This window comes from Manacus candei, unplaced genomic scaffold (genome assembly GCF_025592945.1).
Source record: "Manacus candei isolate 608988 ecotype Guabito, Panama unplaced genomic scaffold, ASM2559294v1 h1tg000045l, whole genome shotgun sequence".
Taxonomy (NCBI): Eukaryota; Metazoa; Chordata; class Aves; order Passeriformes; family Pipridae; genus Manacus; species Manacus candei.
Window position 1 is genome coordinate 945,266 of NW_026138093.1, and position 24,943 is coordinate 970,208.

A 24,943-nucleotide genomic window follows, 5' to 3' on the forward strand; every position below is an offset into this window, starting at 1 on the left:
AACTGCCCCCCCCTCCACAAAACCTCAGAAAATAAGTGTGTCATGTGTTACCAGAAGAATCCCTGAAAACACCCTTTGTGCCACTCTGTGAACACCAAAATAATGGAATGGAGTGGACCTGCACCGTAAGTAAATCAGAGATTGTTTGTAGGAATCCCCAAATCAGGAGAAAATCCAGATCCCTCATCTGTGGTAAAATGTCCTGTGAGCAGGACTGAAATGTGCTGCACACACATGTGTTAGAGCACATCATGGAAATAGGGGAGATTGGAAAACGGTTTTCAGATTTAATAGCATTTCAATTTTAACAACTCATTTAAAACTTGAATAAAATCCAAGGAGTTTCCCTTAAAAAATTAATTAAAACATTGCTTTTCTAGAGTTTTTGTAATTCCATCTTATCTAGGTTTTGTAGAGGACTCAGATGTGAATATTCAGTCTGCTACCTGTGACAATGCCTGACTTCACTTACAATATTTTTAATAGTTATATTCTTTATATTCTATTTAGTCTGATTCTCATACCTGTGATCTTAGACTTGTGTGATTCTGCTGTTGTTTGTAACAGAGAATTTCCTTTGACTTCACTGTGAGAGCTCTCCATGGAATGATGAACAGTAGTAATAATATTAATCATTTATAGAGGGCTTTATATGTTGGAAATACAGGATAATCTTTAAACGAGCTCAGCTTTACTCTCAGATATGTGAGTGAACTCTTCATTGATCTGAAAAATATTGCTACCTGACATGTATTTTTTTTTTTATTTTCTAGTCTTACTGGGTATTTTGGAAAGGGTTTCTTTATTTTTGTAGGGCAGAATATTGTTTTGTCTTAAGTTTGAGATCTTAAAAGGTTTGCAAAGGACATGGAGGTTGCTGTGGTGTCCTCTGATGATTTCAGCTGATCAAATGAATCCTTCCAATCCTTTTATCTGTGAGGGGACTGCAGGCCATGCTGGAAAGCAGGTGTTACTGCAGGTGACTTTCTCTGCTCTGTGCAATGAGTTAGCTTATAAACTCCTAAGGTGAGCATTTTTCTGGTGAATTCAGAAATTTTTACCAGTGTATCATAGGCACAAGAATTAACACTAATGTTTGGAATCTGCAGTTATCCCACAACTTTTCTAGAAGATCAGTAATTTCTGAGAGCTGGCTCCTGTTTGCAGTATAGAGCAGTCAGCTCTGCAACTGCAGGGTTGCTTCATGTTTGTTTATTTTCCAAGATTTACAGGTACCATAAACTGTTGCCAAAAGCAGGAGAAATGATGAATAATATTTTTTCTCCCCAATAGCCAGAGTTTCATGTGTGTGTGTTGTTGCTAAAACCAGCAAGTCTTCTTCTGAGTAGGAATAAGACTTAGTTCCTAAAGACTGAATTGTAGCAGACACAAGGTCTAATATTTGTTCTTCTCCCCACTTTCTTGCTTTTTCATGACAGATAATACTCATTATTCTGTGGTAAATGATACTCAGATGTTCTGCAGCAGCAGGAAATTCAATGTGTGGGTACCATTAAAGGCCTGATTCCATTTTCTCACTACACAGTGCAAGTGAATGCATCCAACAGCCAGGGCAGCTTGATAAGTGATGCTGTAACAATTGTCAGGCCTCCAGGAGGTGAGTAGGAAAAAGTGCTTTTTCTGTGCATGGAACAATTCCACAAACACTCTGTTGAACAAAATGTGATTTATTTTCTCAACTGAGGACTGGAAGTTCAGAAGAATATGTTTGCATTAGTAGTTCTTACGAACAAAATTGTCCTTTTTGGCTTCTAATTTGTCACATGGTTAACTTTAGGAACCAGAGAATGAAAACAGTTGTATAGTTAACATATTGTGAAGGTGAGAGGTGTATCATGTACTTCATTTTTTTCCTGTGAATGGTGATGTGCTCTATCAGGGACAGCTGATCTAGTCCAAGAATAGAGAGATTCACCTGCATTTTGGAACCTGTTTTAGAATAGAAGTTGGAAGTGCTGACAAGGAGCACTTACTGGATAGATTTAGAGAATTTGTTTAATAATAGTAACATAAACTACTGGCAATATATTGAGCCAGAATCCACCAGGTTCTTTAGTTGTAAGAAAGTCAGTTCCAATGTGCTGATTTACAGTGACTGAGGCTCTAAACCCCTCTGGCTGTTCTCTTCATAACAATTGGAAATGAGAGAATTGAGCAAATACACCCTGAACACTGTGAGTGTTTTGTTCTGTGGTTTTGTTTTGGTTGGTTGTTGGTTTGGTTTTTTATTTTTCAAGAAAGCTTTTCCATTTCTAGCTGGTGTAGGTGTGTCCCTTTCGCATTCCCTTTGCATGGCCATCCTGGAGAATTAGCTTTGGTTGAATAAATGCCAATGGAAACAATTAATTTAAGGCAGTTTTGAATTCTAATGTGAGAGCCCAACAACTCTTGATCTTGAGAGATGTGTAGGTGTAGCTGTTGAGTAAGAATAGTGTAGAGTGACATACATACCATTTTAAAGGAAAAGAAAAACAAAAACAAAGAAAAGAGAAATCCCACAAACCTTACAGCTCAAAATACAGTTAAACTTGAAACAGTTTACTTGCAAACAGATGGATTAGGTTTGGGTCCAAACCAGCAGAAAGACTTCAGGAAAGTGAGTAAATCCAATACAGAGTTTGTGTGACAGATCACTGAGAAATAAGGAAAAGGTCAATTTCCAGCACATTTTATACTTTTCCAATTTTATTGTCAAGTTGCACCTAATATTAACAAATAGACTTTGTTATAGAATAATAAAACTGCATCTGAGTTTCACTGCTCATTTAAGACTGAGCAGTAAGACAATGTTATTTCTAATTCCAGTGCCACATTTTAATTTTGCACTGCAAAATTTGGTAGTGAAAATTTTACCAAATGACAAAGTAAAGGATCTTTAAAGATAAGCAAGGGTGTGCAGAGGTTTATGACAGCCATTCAGATGGACTTTCTTTCATCATTAGATTGTTGTTGATTACAATTAGAAAACTTACAGCTTTGAAATGATCTTTTTTATGACCTTGTGGTAGTTTAAAAGCAATACCTCATTGGTTAAATAGGTTTTAGTTCGTGCTTCCTTTTAGTTAATGCTTTGAAAACGTGTTATCCTGATTTACACATAAAATCCTGCTGAAAAGCACGTGGCATTCCCTAGGATATGTGTGTTTAACTAGAATTAAATTAGCAGTGTTTAAAGAAATCTTCCATACTAGGACAATGTCTGTTTGCTTTACTGTGATGTTTATTACAATGACTCTTTAAATGCTCTACAATTCCATTGCATGGTAAATTATGAGTGTAATGGTGATTTTACACTGGGCTGTAATCAGTGCCTTCACACTTTGTAAATCATTCAATGAAATCTGGGTGCCACTAAAATAAGAAGAAATTTTATTTTTTACTTCAGCAGCCAAGATTTCACTTAGACAGAAGTTTTGTTTGATCAAAGAGTGAGAGAGATCTCATCAGGTACAAAATCACAGCCTTTTAATGAGTGTGAACATGGAGCATTCTCTTTTCAAGGATAAGAAAAACAATGCTGTTCCAGAAATTTCCATTGTGGGGAGTACTTGATGGAACTGGATGGAAGATTGTACAAAAGGGAGAGTGACAGAGGACAAAGGAGTATTCCATTGTGAAGTTACTGCTGATCACTGTTTTACAATTATGAGACAATTTTTTTTCCAACATGCATTTCTTTATTTACACTGTATATACTTATTTACAGTTAAAAATTTCTCTGTGGGATTTTTCTCTGTAGTTTCGAAAATGAATTTTAAAAATCTGAAATTTTATATCTGAATTCTTGAAACTCTTTGCATAATTAAAGTATTTTTCCTTCATATAGCTTGTTTCCAACCAAACAGTAGCTTGGATACCACCTGAAAGGGGATATCCTTGTGCTGTAAGGAGTGGAAAATGTAAATCCCTGCAAAATTCTGAGATAATGAGACAAAAAGGCCACTGAGAGTGAAGAGAGAAAAGGAGAGAGAAAGGGAAGATACAGCAGTTTATTCTTTTCTATAGTAATGATATTTGCCAAACATACCTTAATGTCTGAGATTTCTGATGTTGTTTGTTGGCTTTTTTACTGTCATCAGGTGAGTGAATATGACCTTTATGCAAAATAAGACAAGATCACAATTTTTTTTTCAAACTAAAAATAACCTCTTAATTTTCAACTTGTGTTAAAGAAACCTTTTTCCAGAGTTCTCTGCTGCCTTGCCATATAATTGAAGTGAGGGAATGAAAAAGTGCCCAAATAAGTCAGTCATGCCAAAGTCAAGGAAATCAAGATTTGGCCTTCTACCTGCATTTTAGAGAAAAACTGTCACAGCTGTCTCCCAAATAACTTTGATAGAAGAAAGAAGAAAACTGGACTTGAGTTCAGTTTGTGTTCCTCTCAGGAGATGTCTTTCCTGACACTGTCCCTGCTCTTCTGCACTCCCAGGGAGCACTGGGACTTTGTTTTTCATGGTGATTTGCTCCCTTCTAGCCCAGTCTGCAGCCATTGGGATTTCTGTGTAATCAGAAGTTCTGCTCAGATTTAGTGAACAAGTGAGAAGCAGAACTGGCACACAAACTCTCTGTAGTCTGTAGCGTATTAATGAGTAAAATTCTCTCAGTTTTAAGCAGACAGTTGTGTTATTTATCATAGCAAATAAAGTAAAGAAGAATTAGTGAAAATGGGGCAATGCTTGTAATTCTTCTGCATATCTCTAAAATATTTCTTTGTGTGAACTCCTTTTCATCACTCCATAATTGTGTTACACTTATTTGCCTTTTCTGTGACTGTTTCAGAAGGAGGGTTTTTCTGTTCTTGTCTTCACAGCTCATAACTTTTATTCCTGGGATCAACTGTCTTCTCACATTTTTAAAAAAGCAGATTTTTATGATGTGGTAAGTATTAGTGAGCACAGTATGAGTGAAGTCTTGCCAGAGATTTCATTACTACTTCCTTACGTTCACATCCTAAATTTATAGCACTGTGTTGGCTTTTAAATTTATTCCTAAAGTCGTCTAGACTTTAGAGAAAAAAGAAAAAGAAGGAACAGGAAAAAATAAGAAAAAAAAAAAAAAAAAACCAAAAAGAAAGAACAAGAAAAAAAGAGGAAAAAAAAAGAGAAAGAAAAACGAAAAAAGAGGAATAAAAAAAGGAGGAATTAAAAAAGAAAGAAGCGAAAGAAAGAAAAAGGAGATAATAAAAGAAGACAGAAAAACTAAACCCCCAAAGGCCTATCCTTTCTCGCCGCAAGGACTACAACTCCCACAATGCACCGCGCGGGGCGGAAGCCCAAAGAGGGCGGGCAGGGGCCGTGGCCGCGCGCTGATTGGCTGCGGGGCGAGTTTCTAAGGACGATGCGCGCGCAGAGCGAGCGCCATTTTGTCCGCGTGGAAAGAAGTGCGGGAGAGGCGGCGTCCGCTGCGCTGAGCTGTGAGGGCTGGGGGGGCGGCGAGAGCGGGGTCTGGGGATCCGCTCGGGGGCTGCGGGGAGCGCGGCTGTGGGTGGAAAGGCTGGAGGGCTCGGGAGGGTTTAGCGCGGGGGTTCGGGGGTTCCCGGGGTCTTTGTGAGGGGTCCCTGAGGGGGTTCGGTGTCCTGAGGGGACTCAGGGAGGAGTTTGAAGGTCCCTGAGTGGGTTTGGGAGTCTCCAAGGGGGTTTTGGTTTCTGAGGAGATTTGGGGGGGTCCCAGGTGGGCTTTGGGGGTCTGTGAGGAGGTTTGGGGGTCCTGGGGGGCTTTTCGGGGACCTTTTAGGTAGTTTTGGGGTCTCTAGGGGGTTTACGGGGTCCCAGACTGTTTTGAGGGTCCCTGAGGGGGACTGGAGGTCCCTGAATAGGTTTGGGGGGTCCCAGATATGTTTTGCGTGTCACTGAGAAGGTTTGGGGGGTCCGAGGGCGGGATGAGGTCTCTGAGGGGATTTGAGGGGACCTGGAGAAGGTTTTGATGGGTCAAGGGAGGAATTTCAGGGGTTTTGAGGGGATTTTGGGAGGTCCCCTGAAGCCCAGCAGTGGGGTTCAGGGTGTCTCCCAGCCCCAAGGGGTCCTAGGGATGCCCCCCAAAATCCGGGTGGGGGGAGATGTACCACATCCTGGTAAGGGGATCCCAGTGCCCCCAGTATATCCCAATGACTTCCCAATGACCCTCAGTACAGCTTAATAACCCCCTCAGTAACCACCCAGTGTGTCCCAGTGACCTCCCACTGCCCCCCAGTATGGCCCAGTGATCCTCCAGTGAGCACCCAGTAACCCCCAGTATGGCCCAGTAACCTCCCAGTGTCTCCCCATGTGTCCTGGTAATCCCCCAGTAACTCTCCAGTTCTCTGCCAGTGATCCCCAGTGTACCCCAGTTCACCTCCAGTCCCTCCCAGTGTCCCTCAGTAACCCCCCAGTGCCCCCTGGTTCCCCCCAGTGTGTCCCAGTATGCCCCAGTAATCCCCCAGTGCCCCACAAAGCCCCCCGACTGTCCCCAGTGTGTCCCCAGATGCCCTTGACCTTTCTGTGAGCGTGGGGGGGGGCGTTTTTGTTGTCAGAGGGTCAAGGGGGGGGCTCCTGGGGTGAGAATTAGGGTTCGAGACATCAGAGATGGGGTTTGGGGACAGTGGGGAGGGGTTTGGGAACAGAGGAATTGGGGGTGTCAAGGGGGGAACTGGGGCTGTGAGGAGGCCCTGGAGACATTGGAGACACCAGGGGGGTCTTGGGGTGTCAAGGGGGGAACTGGGGACACCAAGAAGGTCTTGGGGACACCAGAGGGGGTCTCAGGACTCACCTGCTTGTGGTGCAGTCCCTCATGTCCCCCCCTGGCCCTTTTAACTCCTCCCAAATGTCTCTTAACCTCTATTTTCCCTTTAATCCTCTCCCCTCATAGATCACTTTGATGCCCCAGTGCCCCAAAACCTGTTTTAACTCCTGCAAATGCACCCAAAGCCCCCCAAGCCCCCCCAAATCCCCATCCAACCGCCCCCAGATCCCTTCAAATCTCCCCAGTGCCCCCTCGAATCCCTCCCAACCCCCCCAAAGAGGGATCACCCAGACCTTGGGACAGGAACACAGTGGGCTGTACTGGGGGCACTGGACTGTACTGGGAGGGCCCTGGGGGGGGCTCAGGTGTCCCACGAAAAGGTGGCCCAGCTCCAGGAGAGATCTGGGGATCAGTGAGGAGGTCCTGGTCTGTCCTGGTCTGTCCTGGTCTGTCCTGGTCTGTACTGGTCTGTCCTGGTCTGTACCCCCAATCCCCAAAGCCCCTCCCCAGCTCCCCCAGGACCCTCCCAGACTCCAAAGCCCCCCAGGCCCCCCAGGCCCCTGACATGGTCCTGCTGCCCCTTGAGCATCTCCAACTCCTGCAGAACCAGGCATTTCATCAGCAAATGTGCAGGTGACACCAAGCTGGGGGTGTGTTGATGTGCTGGAAGGCAGGAGGGCTCTGCAGAGGGACCTGTGTGAGGAAAAGTGTGTCAGCAGGAGCAGGGAAGTGATTGTTGGGCTGGACTGAGCGCTGGTAAGGCCACCCCTGGAGTGCTGTGTCCAGCTCTGGGCCCTGAGTTGAGGAAGGCCCTGGAGGGGCTGGAGCAGGAGCAGGGAAGAGCAGCGAGGCTGGGGAAGGGAGTGGAGCACAAGTGGTGTGAGGAGAGGCTGAGGGAGCTGGGGGTGTTGAGGCTGGAGAAGAGGAGGCTCAGGGGAGACCTCCTGACTGTCTGCAAGTCCCTGCCAGGAGGTTGGAGCCAGGTGGGAGTGGGGCTGTTCTGCCAGGAAGCAACAGCAGGACAAGAGGGCTGGGTCTTGAGCTGTGCCAGGGGAGGTTTAGGTTGGATATTAGGAAGCAATTTTTTGCTGAGAGAGTCATCAGGCCTTGGAATGGGCTGGGCAGGGAGGGGGTGGAGTCAGCATCCCTGGAGGTGTTGAAGGTGAGAGTGGATGTGGCCTCAGTGCCATGGTCTGGGAAGCACAGCGGGGTTGGATCCAGGGTTGGACTTGATGCTCTCGGAGGTCTTTTCCAACGTGGCTGATTCTGTGATTCTCTGGTTGCCATTCCTATGGCAGCACATGCTTGAGGCTCCATCCCCAGGGTGACAGAGATGTCTGTCCATATCTATCTCCAAGGTTAGTCTGTAAATGTGTGGTGTTAGAAAAGCAGGCTGAGTTCTGGGCTGGTTGTAGAAGGAGAAAGAAGCCCAGAGGCCAGTGCAAGCAGGCAGCCCTCAGCTTGCACCTGATGTCCCCTCCCTGCAGGTTCCTGTCCTTGAGCCCAGGCCCTGAGGTGAGGCTGAGAAGTGGCGCGGAGGTGAGCCCAGAGCTGTCCCTGAGGTGAGGCTGAGAATAAGTGCAAGGCAGAGGTGCTGCTGAGGAAGGAGAGCCCCGTGGTGGGGAAGACAAGAAGCTGTGAGAGCCCCGAGCAGGTGCTGTGTCCATCCCCTGTGTGCCAGGTGAGCTGGGGCTTTGCTGCAGAGCTGCGGGCGCTGATTTGAGCGTCTCCAAGTGCTGAGATGGTGGGCACCCAGGAACACAAACTGTGCCTGGCCACGGAGCCTGCAAGGAGGAGCAGAGACAGCCCTGGCAGTGTGGGGGGCCAGGTTGTCCCTGTGCCTTCCCCTGCAGGCCCTGGCTGTCCCTGCTGGGCCCCTGTCCATCCCCATCAGGTCCCTGCCCGTCCCCCCGGGCTGAGCTCCCCCCAGGAAGTGCCGTGGAGCTGAAGCTGCTGCCATCCCCCCCTGCAGCCGCTGCCCCAGGCAAGGGAGCAGCAAAGGCAGGGCCAGGAGCAGAGGCAGCAGCAGGGGAGCCCTGGGGGGCCGGGAAGCTCTTGTGTGGGTCAGGAAAGAGGCGCTGGGCACGAGGCCGGGGCTGTGCTGAGCAGGCCCAGCCCTCACATCCCCCCAGCCAACGCCGGCTGCCCGGGGGGCTTGGGAGGGACCCCCAGCCCGTGTGCCCCACACTGAGCTGGCAGAGAGAGAGCCAAGGGACAGGGCCACGGGCAGGGCCACGGGTGAGGGACAGGCAGGGCCATTGCAGGGCCACGGTGAGGGCACAACCTGTGGCAGCAGAGCTGCCCAGGGCCGGGGGCAGCCGGGGGTGTTGGGACCAGGCTGTGCTGGGGCCGAGCAGAGCACGAGGCCTCTTGCAGACCCCTGGAGCAGCCTCTCACGTGTCAGCCCTATTCTCAGGGCACACACATTTCTTTGGGCCAAAGAACCTTAAAACAGTTGGCACTGACTACACTTTACCACCATCTGTTCTCCAGCTGCTCTGCTGGTTCAGAGCAGCACAGTAAGACAGTGGGGATCCCTGGTATGCTTGGAAAGGCAAAGTCCAGAAATGGGGGGGGGGCAGAGAAGGGGAAGCCTGGACAGCAGGGACCCCTGGGATCCCTGGGACAACAGAGTGGGGAACCTGGAGAGGGGGAGTGTCTGGCAACGTGGCACCCTGAAGGCAAGAGTCAGAGGAGAACGGACCCTTGGGACCCCCAACAGTCCCAGCATCCCAAAGTGGGACCCCCAGCATCCCAGACAGGGGAGACACTCTGAACCACAGAGGGGCCAGACCACAATGAGGGAAGGCTTGGGAGCACTTTTTTAGACAGGATTTTCATATTCTTGAGTATTTTTTTCCCGAATCTCAACTTTTTGCAGTCGGGGGGGGGGGGGCTTCATCTTGCTATTTCTGAGAGGTTGTTTGCCTGAATCCTGGTGGTTTGGCTTTTTCTGAGCTGAATCTTGGTGTTTGGGAGGTTTTTATGGACACAGGAGGCCCAGTGAGTTCTAGAGATGGACTTGGGCAGGAGGAACCCCCAAGCCAACGTGCTCAGCCCTTGTTTTCCCCCCATCAGGATTTGTCCTTCCCAAAGCTTGGTCGGATGGAGGAGGAGGCTGCGAGGAAGAGGAAGATGCCTTGGGCCCCCCAGGCAGGTGAGGAGGAAGTCAGTGTCCCTTTGGGCGGGTGTTGTGCTGGCTCTGTCAGCCCAGCATGGCCCCGGCTGCAGGACAACCCCGCTGGCGCCACCGTCCTGCCGGGGCCGGAGTTGGGGGGATGTCCTTGGCCTTCCCTGTGGGCCGGAGGCAAATCCCCTGCCTGTCCTTCTTGCTTCCTGCCCCAGGCCCCGAGGTGAGGACGGAGAGCGCGGAGGACAAATCCCCCCGTGAGACCCTGGTGGGAGAGGCCGTTTTGAAGGGCTCCCCGGCGCAGGAAGGCAGCGGGGAGGAAAAGGGCCGGAGATCCCCCCGCAGGAGGGGCTCCAAAGCCAGCCCAGGGTGCTCTGAGGAGGAAAGAGCCAGCCTGTGCCGGGAAGGCGGCCGGAGCTTGAGGGGGAGCTCTGAGCTGGTGGTCCCTGAGCAGCCTCCCAGCAGGGAGAAACCCTTCAGGTGCTTGGAATGTGGGAAGAGCTTCACAAGGAGCACCAGCCTCCTTACCCACCAGCACATCCACACTGGGGAACGTCCTTACACGTGTGGGGAATGTGGGAAGAGCTTCAGTGACAGCTCCACCCTTCGCAAACACAAGCACATCCACACCGGGGAACGGCCCTACACGTGTGGGGAATGTGGGAAGTGCTTCAGGAACAGGTCACACCTCAGTGTCCACCAGCGCATCCACACTGGGGAGCAGCCCTACACATGTGGGGAATGTGGGAAGAGCTTCAACTGCAGCTCCAACCTCCACACCCACCAGCGCATCCACACAGGGGAACAACCCTACATGTGTGGGAAATGTGGGAAGAGGTTTCAGACCAGCTCAGCTCTCCTCAGGCATGAGCGGACGCACACGGATGAGAGGCCCTTCCGCTGCACCGACTGCGGGAAGGGCTTCAAGCACAACTCCATCCTCATCACCCACCGGCGCATCCACACCGGGGAGAAGCCCTACAAGTGTGGGGAGTGTGGGAAGAGCTTCACCGACAGCTCTACCTTGACCCAACACCAACGGACCCACCAGTAAGAGAAGCCCCACCAGTGCCCCGACTGCAGGAAGATCTTCGGCCGCTACTTCCACCCCGAATGAAGCCCCTGATGGGGAGGCAACCCCTGGAGTCCAGTGACTGTCAGTCCATCCCTTTCCACCACAAAGGACCGGTCCCCTTTCCCAGGGGCAGGTTCTGACAACAGAACCCTTCTTGGGGGGTGTGTGGAGATTCCTGTCTTGGCTGGGGACCCCCCCCAGGGTCACTCCTGGAGGTTGAGAGCAGAGATCCCCCCACCAGCATTGGTCTGGGGTTGTTCCATCTGTCTCTAATTAAAAATTTCTCGTTTTGTGGCAGCTTGAGTAGAATTGCTTCAACAATTGCTTTAGTGTAGAGCACTGTCCTATCTTATCCTGTACTCCTGGTAGTTTTAGTGTATATATTGTGCACTAAGTAATTCTGATGAAGATCTTTTGTCTGATCATTTGTATCCCTAAATAAATTCCTTTTTATCAATAGATCTGATTTGCCATCAATAAAACCTAGGGGACCAAAGTGATTCAGTCACACTTCTGTAATTTCTCTAAACTGAAACTGTTGGCATGATCCAAGGTTGAGATTGGATCCAGCAGCCCCCAGCACCGTACAGTAATTTGGGAGCTCAGAGGGGCCACCCCCCTTTCCCAGCCCTCCTGTGCCCAAAGGCTCCCATGGGACCGTTTATCCCACCACACTACCCCTGCTCTTTTACCCTTCTCCCTGTTCCTCCCACTTTTTCATAGTCCACTCAATCCCCAGCTCCAATTAGGATCACTCTGGGGGTCCCTATCCCCATTTTTCTCCCCTCTCTCACCCCTTCCACATCATCTCCCCACTCCCCAGCCCTCTCATGCTCAGTTTGGGGGTCCCACCCTCCTCTTTCCCCACTCTCCTGACCTCTCCCACTTATTTCCCATCATTCTCAATGGTCCCCCCCTCCACTTTTGGGGGGTCTCACTCCCCTCCCACTCAGTTTGGGGTCCCACTACCCCTTTATCCCCTCTAACCCCCCCTTTTCCCACCGACCTCCCCCTTCCCACCCCCCGCTCACCCGAGAGCTCCTCGCCCGCAGCCGGGGGGGCTCCCAGCACCACCAGTGCCCAGAGAAGTCCCCCCAGAAAAGGGGTTGGGTGAGGTCCTGGGTGGGCTTTGAGTGTGTTTGGGGGTCCTCGGGGAGCTCTAAGAAGGTTTTGAGGGGTTCCCAGCACCTTTTGGGATGAGCTGGGTGCCTACTGAGGGGCAGGTGCACTCCCAAAGCCCCCCCAGAGTGGGTTTACACGGGGGGAAACAGGGGAGTCCCTATTCCCGATCCATCCCGGAGCCAGTTCTGCCCCCCCCAAACTCGGCTCCACCCCTCGTTATCCACCCCCCCTCCCCCACTGCCCCCCAATAACCGGCACTGGGGAGAAGTGGGAAGCTTTCCTGGGATCAGAAGTGGCACCAGGGGAGGGGGGGACACACGACCCCCCAAAATCCTCACAGGGACAGGAGGGGTCCAGGCTGGGCCCGAGGCCCCGGGGAGGGGCTGCGGCCGCCGCCGGCTCAGGAGCTCTGTGGGGAGAGAAAAGGGGGTGACAGCGGGGTGGGGGGTCCCCGGGGGGGCACAGACGCTCTGGGGGGACACACGACCCCCTGGGACCCCCCTCACCTTCTGGCGCAGGTAGAAGCCGAGCCCCAGCGCCAGGGAGACGAAGGCCAAGAGGAAGCCCCCGGCCCCTCCTTGGCAGCAATTGCTCAGGCTGATGGAGCCCGGCAGGGCCGGGGCCGCCGGCGGTGTCCGATCCCGGCAGGAAGCGGGGAGGGCCAGGCGGGGTCTGAGAGAAATAAATCAAGGCAGAGCTCTCTTTCTTTTACCCTCTGGGCAGTGACCATCAAGAGCTGTCCCTGCTTCACAGCAGAAGCTGCACACACTTCAACAAAGTCTTTGGAAGAATCTGCTCCATCAAAGTTGGCCCTGGGCTTTTATGCTTATCCAGTGATGGATCTCCAGTCACATATTCCCAGGCCAGTGAGCAGCTGATCTGTCAAACTCTGCTTCCAAAAGCAGGATGTGTGTTGGAAGGTTGGGGAACCAGGCTGGGTTTGGCACAATTCAACACTAAACCAACCCCTTGGCACCAGCAGTAACTCCCCACAGAGAGTTTGCAGTGCTTGCATTCTCTGATGAGATTCTTTTCCAGGCTGAACGTTCTGCTATAAGGGGTCTGTTACCACCCGCCCCAGAAAAGGGGGGGGTAACCAGGTTCTTATTAATAAATCCCTTGGGGTGGATTAGAGTGAAATGAAACTAAATAATCGGTGTTTGAAAACATATATATGTAGGGTTTAATTTAGAACACTTTTGTTTCAAAGGTAAACAGGTATGTTGCCATTTTGGGTGTTATCATCTCTATCTCTCATCTACAGCAATATGGCATAAAGAGAACCTTTAGGGAAAATGCATAAGGGAGAGAAAGAAAGACAGGGTAAGGGTGAGGGAGAGTTAGGGAAGAAAAGCGATGGAACTTGGGAGTTGCAGCTTCCATGTCTGTCAGTCGAAGTGGTGGCCTTGATCCGTTGGGGGTGGGGGAGGGAAGCCCCCAGACTCCAAGAAGTTATGAGTTATTATATCCATGGGCAGTGGCCCGGGCCATGCTACGAACCCCCAACATCTCCTGGGCCTGCGCAGAGTTCCTGTGAGGGGCCTGGGAAAAGGGTTTTTCCTGCCTTTCAAGATTTGTCGAGGGAGGGATGGGCTTTGATGGGCCATCAGAGGTCTAATGCAAAAGTCCTGCAGCTGTATTTTATGCCATCCTTTAGCATAGTAGTTTACACAGACCTAACCTTATTACCCCATTTGATATCAAACTTTCTAAATTCCTTTAGCATGTTTAGACTTCTTTGCAAGGTAGAATTGTAGAAAAACACCTCTATTGAACAACATCACACCCTAGGCCTGGACAACAAAATCCCACAAGAGACAAAGCAACCTTCAAGCCCAGAACTTTGGAGGCGCTCCAAGGACTGTACATGCTGTGAAGAAGATAAAGATGAGGAAGAAGGGGTCCCAAAGACCCCAAACCCAATTCCCCAAGGGGCATGTTGGGGGCAGAACTGGGGGGTGGAGAGTTCTGGCATTGGACGGACCATCTTCTAAAACTGTAGAACCATTGCCTGGGAGGGCGCGTCGTGTGTGTTCCCCTGGGCCTGTGGGCCTGATTAAAGGACCTGCTCTTTTGAGCTGATCTCAGACACTGAATTGGCCTGGAGTTTTATCTCTTGAGCTTACAGCATTAACTAACTAGGTGGCTTTTGCTAAATGCAGATCCCAAGGTTTGAAGGTCCCACTGCCCATTGCTTTCAAGGTGGTTTTGAACAGTCCACTCTACCATTCAACATTCCCAGAGGTTGGTCCATGACAGGGAATATGATCCATCCACTCCATGCCCAGCTCTCTGGTCCAGGTGTGCACAAGGTTGTTTTGGAAAAGAGTCCTGCTGTCCAACTCCAGTGTTTCTGGAGGGCCGTGTCTCCACAGGACTTGCTTTTCCAGGCCCCGGATGGTGTTCTGGGCAGTGCTGGGAGGCAGAGGGTGTGTCTCCTGCCATCCAGGGGTTGTGTCCACCATTGTCAGCACGTAGAGCTTGCCTTGGTGGGTTTGGGGAGTGTGCTGGGATCAATCTGCCAGACCTACCCACATCTTTATTTCAGCCATCATCCCATCAGAGAATGCCAACAGTGCCAGCTCTCATGCAAGCTGTCTGTGAGATCTGAGAGTTACTGGTGGCACCATGGGAATGGTTTTGGTGTTGAATGATGCTCAAACCAGCCTGGTTCACCCAACTCCAAACACACATCCTGCTTTTGGAAGTTGGATGGGACAGAGAAGCTGGGAACTGGCCTGTACATTTGTGAGGAGCAGTCAATCACTTCATATGAAAAAAGTCCAGTCCCCTTTCATCCAGGCAGGTTCTTCTAACACAGCCCTTCTTGGGGTAGATGTGTGGAGATTCCTGCCTTGGGTGGGGACACCCTCCAAGGACACTCCTCAAGGCTGAGCAAAAGAAATCTCCCCATGACCGTTGGTGTGGGTGAGTTACATCAGATCTCTATGTAATAATTATTTCTTTTGGCCAGCTTTAATATAATTGTTTCAATAATTGCTTCAGTATAGTGCACTATCCTATCTTATACTGTACTACTAGTAATTATACTATTAAGATCTTTTGTCTGATCATTAGTAAGAATAAATGATTCATTTTATAGAAATATTCTCATTTTGCTAGTCATTAAAACCTGTGGGAAAAAAGTGGTTCAATCCCACTTCTGTAATTCCTTACATTTAATTTGTTAACAAAATCTGAGGCAAAGATTGGATCCTTTATTCCCTGAGGCTCCACAGTGCAACAACGGCTCCTTGATTCCAAGAGGTTGCACTGTTTCCCAGCGTTGTTGGGCTCCAAAAGGCCCTGCAGTGTGACAATGGCCCACTGAGTCTGTCATTTTCCCCACTGTCACAATGGACCCTCGATTCCATGAGGTTCCACAGTGTCACAATGGACCCTTGATTCCATGAGATTCCGCAATGTCCTGTTTGTTCCCCTTGGTTCCAAAAGGTTCTGGGATGTCACAATGGCCCCTGGATTCCCTGACATTCCACAAAGTCCCAGGGTCCTTTTGATTCCATGAGGTTCCACAGTGTCCCATGTTCCCTTTGGTTCCAGGAGGCCCCAGTGTTTTCCAATGGCCCCTGGATTCCAGGAGATTCCACAGTGTCCTGGGGTTCCCTTGTCTCCCTCAGTTTTGGCAGTGTCCAGGGTCCCTTTGTTCCCAGGAGGTTCCTTTGTTTCCATCAGGCCCTGCCACGTCCCAGACTCCCTTTGGTTCCATGAGGTGCTGCAGGGTCACAATGTCCCCTTTATTCCAGGAGGTTTCTCCATGTCCCAGGGTTCCTTTGGTTCCATGGGATTCCACAGGGCCAAAACTCCCTTGTTGTTATCCTTCCAACATTTGTGGGTCCATTCTATCCCTGCCTGGGATGGAGCCCCATTGTGTTTCTGCAGGAATGGATCCATGGCCATCCTGCCACTGCACCAATTGAATGCTGCACAAACGTCACTGCAGGCCCGACCCTGGATGCAGGAACAGTCTGGGAACTCCAGGCCTGCTCCCATTCAGCAGAGCCAGTCGGGGTCCCAAAGAGCACAAGTGATTGACTGCAACCCCTGCAGTTCTCTGGCATTGCTGGGGACAAATGCATGAACTGCCAGGAGCTCTGCAGAGCCCTGACAGTGCCACTGCAATCCCAAGCTGCATTGCCCGGGGCAACCCTCAGCACAGCCAAGGCCACAACCCTTCCTGAAAGGTGTCCCTTCTGGGCAGGGCCAGGGGGACAAACCCCTCCATCTGTCCCTGCACATGTTGTGTCCAATTCTCAGCCCCCACTTAGGGACAAAGTCAGGCTACATTGGGTGTTTAGCTTTGCATTTGCTTCACCCTTTTGTGCTTCCAACACACACACACCCCAGTCTGGGCAGAGTTTGGTCTTCCAAAAAACACAAGACCTGACTATTTGTGGCTCCAGCTCCAGTGACTGGAACTTGGGCCATGATCTGTACCAGGAGTAGAGAGGTCTCTCCCCACAGAAACTTCTTGACAATGGAGTTATCAAGAAAACAGGACAGGCTGTGGGGATCACAGGGCACAGCCAGGGATGTGTCTTGACCAGCCTCCTGTTTATCATGACCAGCTTTTTCAGCCTCTTTTCTCTCTCTTTTTCTCTTTTCTCCAGAAACCACTGGGATTCTACCCTTGCTTTGGTTCTTTCTTAGACATCCCATGACAAGTCTTGCCCAGTCCCCAAATCCCCTTTCTGTCTGCCCATTATGAGTCTCAGAGCTCAAGGCCAAATCCCCCGTCCTCAGCTGCAAGGTCACTGTGAGAGGTTCTGCCATTGACCCACTTGTTTCAAGTTTCACACAGATACCTTGGAACTTCCTTTCAATTATTTTTTTTATTTTTTGGACTTAGAAGGGTTTCTCCAAAAACATGGCAATTCATGTCCTCAAAAATGGAAATTCTTTGGAGAAGGAGTTTGGGACTTCAGACTCAAAAGAATGACAAAATTATTTGGCTTGGAAGGGAGCTAGAAGGTCATGTGGTCCAAGTCTCTGGACATGGACAGTGACATCTTTTACTAATTCAGGTTACTCATAGTCCCTGACCTTGGACAAATGGAGTGATGGGACATCCACTTCTCTGGAAACCTGGTCCAGTTCTTGCCGCCCTTATTGCTAAATATTTCCTCTTATTATACAATATAAAACTCTTCTCTTTCAGTTCAAAGCCACTGCCCCATGTTCTGCCACTACAGGCCTTGGTAACAAGTATCCCTGGGATTTCCTTAGACTATGAGCTGGACATTTTCATCTGCAAAAAAATTAGTGAGTGCCCGGAGATCTCCCAAGATGGGCTTTAAAGGTCTCAAGCACATGAGCACTAGAGAGGGGCTAAGGAGCTGTGGCCTCAATGGTGTGGAGACTGAGGACGGTACAGGACAGCCCTCAGAGGGCTTGAAGGGAGGATTTAGAGATGGTGGATCCATTTCTCATAGCAGAAAAGACCATGAGAAATAAAGAAATAATACCAAGTTCAGCTAGGGAGGTCAAAACTGGAAACAAAGAGAAAGGAGTTTCACTCTGAGGGCAAAGGTGTGGTGCAACACTTCACCCAGAAGGAGTCTGGATGAGCCCAAGGCTTTGTGTGTGCAGGAAGAGCCAGGGAGGACGCAGAGATGTCAGTGCAGGAAGGTGCCAGCCAGGTGGGGCAGCCGGGGGGATGACGACAGCCTGCAGGGAAAGGGGCAGGGCATGGACACCGTAGGACAGCCTGGGCTGGAGAGGAGACAGGCATGGGGAGAAGCTGAAAGGCCCTGACACAGCCAACTTCTGCAGGCCTTTGGCCAGGGCTGCTGTCTGTGCCCCTGATGCCAGAAGGAGGGGAGTGGCCCTTGCAGCCCTGGGGCCTCATGGCCTCCTTGTCCCTGCTCAGCAGCCTGGCAGGTGCCACCCCATGGTCCTGCCCTTGGCACTGCACATCCCACATCCCAGTGCCCCAGGAAGAGCCCTGAGGAATGAGGCAGGGACAGCACCTGCCTTCCCAGGGGCTGGGGGTCAGGCCTTGGTCCTCTGGATTAAGGAAACAAGTCAAAGTTTATTCATCATTAGAACCACCTTTCCTTTTCTTGTCCATCCTTGTCACCACTCTCTGCAGTTTTCTGTTCCAACTGGAACCTGGGGACACCTTCTCAGTTGTGTCCCTCAGTGGGACTCATTTGCACTACAAGAAACTTCAGTGTTTCAATCTCATTTTGAGTTCTTGAGAACTTGTTTGAACTTACTCTCAGGGACTGAGTCTCAGGTAAACAACACCAATTCCCCCCCAAGGGTCATGAAATGCCTGGGGCTGTTGCTGTGCTGCTGAGCTGGGCCGGGCTCCTGGCACACAGGGAGCTCCTGCTAAGCAAGAAGAGCTTCAAAGAGACAGCTCTGCTGGTGAGCAGCTCCTCTGCACAGCCCAGCAGGGCTGAGGGCACTGCCAGGCCAGCTCAGGGACACCAGCAGGGCACAGACAGAGCTTCAAGGGGCTCAGCACTGGCAGGAGGGCTGAGAGCTCCCTGCAGGAGGAATCTTGGCAGGGCTGCACATGGTGAGTCTGTGGCTGCAGGGCAGTGCAGGGGCAGCTCCTGGAGGCATCTCCTAAAGCTGGCCCAGCCCCAGCTGATGGGATGGCTGAACAGGGGCTGTTTTGGGGCACTTTGGAAGAGCTGTGAAGCTGGGGGTGCAGCCAGGGGTGCCCAGGGCAGTGGGGCAGAGCAGGGTCCTGCAGCCCAGGGTGCTGTGCTGGGCAGGGACTCTGCTGCCTGCCAGGGGCAGCTCTCAACTGGCCCGGGGAGCTGCTGCCAGGACTGGGGCAGAAGGGCTGTGGGCAAGGAGCAAACCTGGCAGCTGAGGGAGGATCTTTTCCATGTCTCCCTGTTGCAGGGTCAGACCTGCTCACAGCTCCAGACCACTACACCATATTGAATGGGGAATTTTTTGTAAATCTAAGAAAAGACAGGGGCTACAGGAAAGGAATTAGTCCTGAGGTGTGTTTCCTGCTTAGCCATTGTAGCAGAGACATTGTTCTCTCAGTTCAGGAGGCTGCACTGAAATTCCAAATCTTTTACTCTCAGACATGAACATTTCAGGCAGGATCAGAAATGAGCACAGGATCCTGGGCAGTGCTGAGCCTTCCCTTGGGGGTGGGCACTCTCCTGTCCCAGCCCTTGGCTTCTCTGCAGGAGGGCTCCTGTCCTGCTCTGTCCAGCACAGCTGCACCTCTGGGTTGGCACAGGGGACACTTCACAGAGCTGCCCTTTCAAGCAGGGCTGCCCTGCTCTCAGCACAGATCTTGGTGGGGTTTTTAAAGATGAATCTGTGTGTGAAGTCATCTTCAAGGTAGCCCAAGGGAAAGTGCAGGGCAGATGGGACAGGCTGAGAGGCACTGCAGCTCTCCTGGCTCTGCAATAAGCAATGGAGAGCTCAGCCCTTCTGCCTGTCCTGTCTCAACACTCTTCAGATTTGTCATCAGAAAAATTTGACCCTAAAAATACACCCCCCAAGTGTTATGACTGTAACCAAAAAACCCAGTCAAAATTTTTTTTAAGGATACACTCTACCTCTCTTTTGCAGCCCAAATTGCACCAAGACAACAGCACAGGAATTGAACTTTTCCATTAAAGTTGGGTTCCATGTGACATCATCTGTGATCAAGAGAGCTGTCCCAAACTAGCTTCATGTCTACACTGCAGCAGAGCAAAGCTGAGTCCTTGGCAGCACATGGGCAGAGCTCCTGCTCCTCACAGCACCCTCAGAGAGTACAAACCAGAGAAAAGAAATGCCTTGACTTGGAGGGGATTTCCCTGAAAACTGCACTGGCTTTGCTGAGAGGGGGCTGTCTTAATTGTTCCCTGTCCTTTCCTTTTCTGAACAGACTCTGTCCTAAGAAACAACAAATGCCCAACAGCAGCTCCCTCACCCAGTTCCTCCTCCTGGCATTCGCAGACAGGCGGGAGCTGCAGCTCCTGCACTTCTGGCTCTTCCTGGCCATCTCCCTGGCTGCCCTCCTGGCCAACGGCCTCATCCTCAGCGCCGTAGCCTGTGACCACCACCTGCACACCCCCATGGGCTTCTTCCTGCTCAACCTCTCCCTCACAGACCTGGGCTGCATCTGCACCACTGTCCCCAAAGCCATGCACAATTCCCTCTGGGACATCAGAACCATTTCCTACCATGGATGTGCTGCACAGGCCTTTCTGCTTGTCTTCTTCATTGGAACAGAGTTTTCCCTCCTCACCATCATGTGCTACGACCGCTACGTTGCCATCTGCAAACCCCTGCACTACGGGACCCTCCTGGGCAGCAGAGCTTGTGCCCACATGGCAGCAGCTGCCTGGGCCACTGGCTTTCTCTATTCTCTGCTGCACACAGCCAATACATTTTCCCTGCCCCTGTGTCAGGGCAATGCCCTGGGCCAGTTCTTCTGTGAAATCCCTGCCATCCACAAGCTCTCCTGCTCACACTCAGGCTACCTCCGGGAAATGTGGCTTATGGTGGTTAGTACCTGTTTAGTATTTGGTTGTTTCATTTTCATTGTTTTCTCCTATGTGCAGATCTTCAGGGCTGTGCTGAGGATCCCCTCTCAGCAGGGACGCCACAAAGCCTTTTCCACGTGTCTCCCTCACCTGGCCGTGGTCTCCCTCTTTGTCAGCACTGTCCTGTTATCCCACCTAAAGCCTCCCTCCATCTCCTCCCCATCCCTGGATCTGGCACTATCAATTCTGTACTCGGTGGTGCCTCCAGCACTGAACCCCCTCATCTACAGCCTGAGGAACCAGGAGCTAAAGGATGCCCTGAGAAAAACAATGACTGGATGTTTTTCAGGAGCAATAAAGTGCCTGTTTTCTGGTGTGTAGCATTCAGAATGGGACTCCTTAATGGCCCAACCTTCCTGCTCAGGTTTTTCATGGAGGTCATCAGGTTCTTCTGGCAATAATTTTCTGTTCAATTAAATATTATTATGCATCTGCCTTCTAATTTAGTGTCTATCCACTGAATTTGACCCAGAGATGTATAAATGATGAATTGTGCTCTCTGACTATTTAAACAAAATAAAGGACCCTACAGTGCCTTCTTTGTCCAAGACCCTTCTTCTTAGATGTTCCTAAAGGACAGCACACTGCAGGACAGGGTGTATTTGCAAACGGGAAGGGGACAATAATCCCAGCCCAGCAGCACTGCCAGGGAGCAGCAGTGCTTGGTCTTTGCAGAGCTGCTCTCTTGCCACTTCCACACTGTCCTCCTGAGCCCCTTTCTTGGGGTAAGGCCTGAGTGCTCTCTGAGCACAGTCCTGGGGGCTGGAAGCCCTTGGAGCACAGGCAGGGACAGGCCCTGGGAACTTGTGAAGCAGAGCTGGGCTCCCTTACAGCATCTCCAGGATACTGTGGGATCTTCTGAGGCCACTGCATGTACTGGGTCACTTCTTCTGTCACCTTGCTCCAGGGCTGGAACTCTCCTGCAGTGTCCCCATGACACTCCTGCTCTCTGCTTTCCAGGTTCCATTTTCAGATCCAGTCTTCCCCTCCTGTTCCCAGGGACATCCTGTGAGTGCTTCAGAGCTGCCATCCTGGGGCAGCTCCTGCCCAGTGTGGGCAGGCACAAGGTCTCTCCAGCTGCTCCTCTCCCCTCCCCAGTGCCACTGTTTTCTGCAGCCTCCTCATCCTTGCCCAGCACAGCCCTCCTGGCACAGTTGGACACAGCTCTTGTTCTACCCCCTCCTCAGGCACTGGTCCAACCCCCTCAGCTCCAGCCTGATGGCCAGAAACCTTCAGGGCAGGGAGGCATTGGGCAAAATGCTGAGGAAACCTTTAGGCTGCACTCAAATCCAATTGGAGGGGTTGACCTCAGGGAAGAAATCCCTTCTCATTCTCCAGAACCACCAGGACAACCCATGTTGTATCCTGAGCACTCCTCTGGAAGTGTGGGCTATGGAAAAGGTTTTGGTGTCAGGGATATTGAGAAGGCTGGGCAGTGTCACTGGGAGACCTCTCCCAAACACTTGGAAAGGCCAGAGCCATCCCAGAGCTTCCTGGGGCCTTGGCAAAGGCAGACATGGAACCAGTCTGCCAACAGGGCAGCAAGGAGGGTTGGCAGAGTTCCAGACTGCTCAGGCTCAGCAGGGAAGGGGATAGGGCAAGTCCTCCTGCAGCCATTCCCAGGCATTGGAAGGACAAGGCAGGGATTGCAGAACCCCTGTGGGAGGGAATAGAATGGGATGCTGTGTGCCCAGACTTTATCAAGGCCCCTGACATGGTCTCCTGTGCTCTCCTTATGGCCAGACTGGTGAGAGCTGGACTAAAGAAGTGGAAGATGTGGTGGGTGGGAAGTTGCTGAATGCAGAGTGTCAAATCAAATCCATGGTGCCAATTCCTCTTGGCAGCAACTTCCTGATGAAATCCCTCAGTGACCAGCCGTTTAACACTACTATAGAACATCTTTATTATCTCTTTGTACATTGGGACAAAATGTATTTTCAAGTCTTTTGTGGATGATTCCAAATTTCAGGGAGCCCTTGAACAACCTGTCCTGGTTTAAAGACACATATTGGGGCGGGAACTCCAATACAAAGAACTCACTCCCCTTTTATTCCCCACCAATAGAGGGAGACAAAATACAAGGAGGTATGAGTGAAAAAATAAGAGTTCACTGACAAGAAATATGACAGAAAACCAGCAATACCAACAGAACTATTCAAAGCAACAACACAGCGAGAAATTGTCTCCTCTCTCTGCCCCCCTGTCCCAACTCCCTTTTGTAAACAGGTGAGAACAGGGATCAACATGTGCCTCCCTTCCCCCTTTTCCTCCTGAATGAACAAAGAACAAAAAACAAAACCAGGGGAGAGTGGGGGTAAAGCAAAATGTGGGAAACTCTCTGGTCTGAGATCAGTTGTGCTGCCCAAGAACACGCTGACTCCAGAGGTGTCCAAGCGGGGCAGAGCCGGCGACTCCGGTCCGTGCGGCGGCGAGGGGGAGGCAGCGGCTCTGCTTGATTCCATGGAGTTCTGGGCAGGCACAGTGGGCCCTTGGTTCCAGGAGGTTGTGAGATATCTTAGGGTTCCTTTTGTTCCAAAGAGACCCCGCATGTCACAATGGTCCCTTGGTTCCATGAGATTCCACAGTGTCCCTGCATTCCTTTGGTTCCATGAGGCCCTGCAGTGTCACGGTGCCACTTGATTCTGTGACATTACAAAGAATCAGAATGGCCCCTTGATTTAAGGTCAACTGCACATGGGGCTGCCTTGGGGGGAGTGTGGGCACCCAGACAAGGGAGTTGTGACCTCCCTGGACTCAGCCCTGGGGTCACTACATCTGGACTGGTCTGTCTGTCTGTGAGGTTCCCCATTCTGGAGGAATGAGGAAGAACTGGAGAGGGTCTAGAGGAGATCTGACAGGATGGAGCTTTTCTTGGTGCTGGAAAGAAAGAGAAACTCATAAAGTGCAGCTTGGAAGGTTCAAACTGAAGGTGGGGAAAAAGGAATGGTACTCAAAGGTGAACCTTATGGTGCTAGAGGTCACTAAGAGGGTGATTTCATGGCTTTGTGTTCCAGGGAACAGCCAGAGCTGGTGCAGAGACATCAGGGAGGGTCTAGAAATGCTGCTGGGAGGGGGTGGGAAAGCAGGAGGGGTGTGTGCAGCCTGCAAGGCCAGAGCAGCAGCAGGGCCAGGGCAGGACAGCCTGCAGGAGAGATGGCCAAGGGCTCTGGCAGGGCTGCAAGGCCCAAAGGCACCCAGGCCTTTGTCCCCTTGCCTCTGGCAGCTGCCTCTGCCACTCAGGCCACCACAAGCAACTTGCCTGGCAGGTTCTGCACTTGGGTTCTGCCTCGCCCCTCCCTCAGGAGCCTGGCAGGGGTTGCCCAGTTTTGGGCCTTTGTTGTTCCTCCCCCTCCCATCCCAGTGCCCCCCAAACAGCCCTGAGCCAGCCGGGACGGACAGGATCTGCTGGGCCAGGGCCTGGGGCTCAGGCCTTGGCCTTTGTGCTCCACAAAACCAAGGCAGGCTTTGCTCAGCATTGCAGGGGCCTGCCCAGAGCCTTTGTCTGCCTGCACTCCTGGCCTCCAAGGAGCTGCTCCAAGGAGTCCCTGGGGAGGCTTTGGCAGTGCCTGCCCTCAGTGGGGCCCAGCAATGCTTCAAGGCACTTGCACTTTGGCTTCTGACTTCTTCAGCAGCTGCTTCAATCTTCTCTCAGTACCTCAGGGTCATGGGCTGGGCTGCAAATACACCGTGGGGCTCATTAAATTCCAGAAATCCCTCAGGATCTCTTTGTCTTCCTTTAATTGTCTTCAAGGCAATTTCAAAACAAGTCTTCAAAATTTGTACTTTTTTTGTTTTAATTCAATGATGGCTATTTTTTTAGTTCAGAGAAGAGGTGATAGAGGTGTTCTCCAAGTGATCTTGATGCTGAGTGTCTCCTCAGGAGATCGAGACTGACCATGTATGGTCAACTTTGCTCCTCACCCCCCAACCTCACCAGTTCTGACATGGCCCATCTTGGACTGACAGCTGATGCAACTCCAAACACACTAAGAGACTCCTTAAAACACTGAGAAACAAATTCTTTCCCTTCCTTTAATTGTCTTCAAGTCATCAAGACTTCTACAGTAATTGGAGTTGTTTTGTAGTTTATCTAAGTAGGAAGATTTTAAAGTGGAAGTTACGAAAAATATATTTTTTTGATGAAAGAGAATGATTTCCACAGAGCCTTGCGATGCAGGAGGGTCAGAGCACAAAGGATTTGGATCCAAAGACAAGGGGGCAAAAGATATTAGTAGCACTTAATCATTGACTAGTTGAACAATGATCAAGTGATTCAATAGCATTTGCTACAATTTTAACAGTGACTGAATTACAGATTCACAAGAACAACATTCCCACCACAGTCAA

General features: G+C 50.7%; 1 pseudogene; it reads left to right on the forward strand.

Annotated features, from left to right (window-relative positions):
- LOC127474808 (uncharacterized) overlaps positions 1-24,943 on the forward strand; it is a 1,366,245-nt pseudogene that overhangs the window by 845,356 nt on the left and 495,946 nt on the right.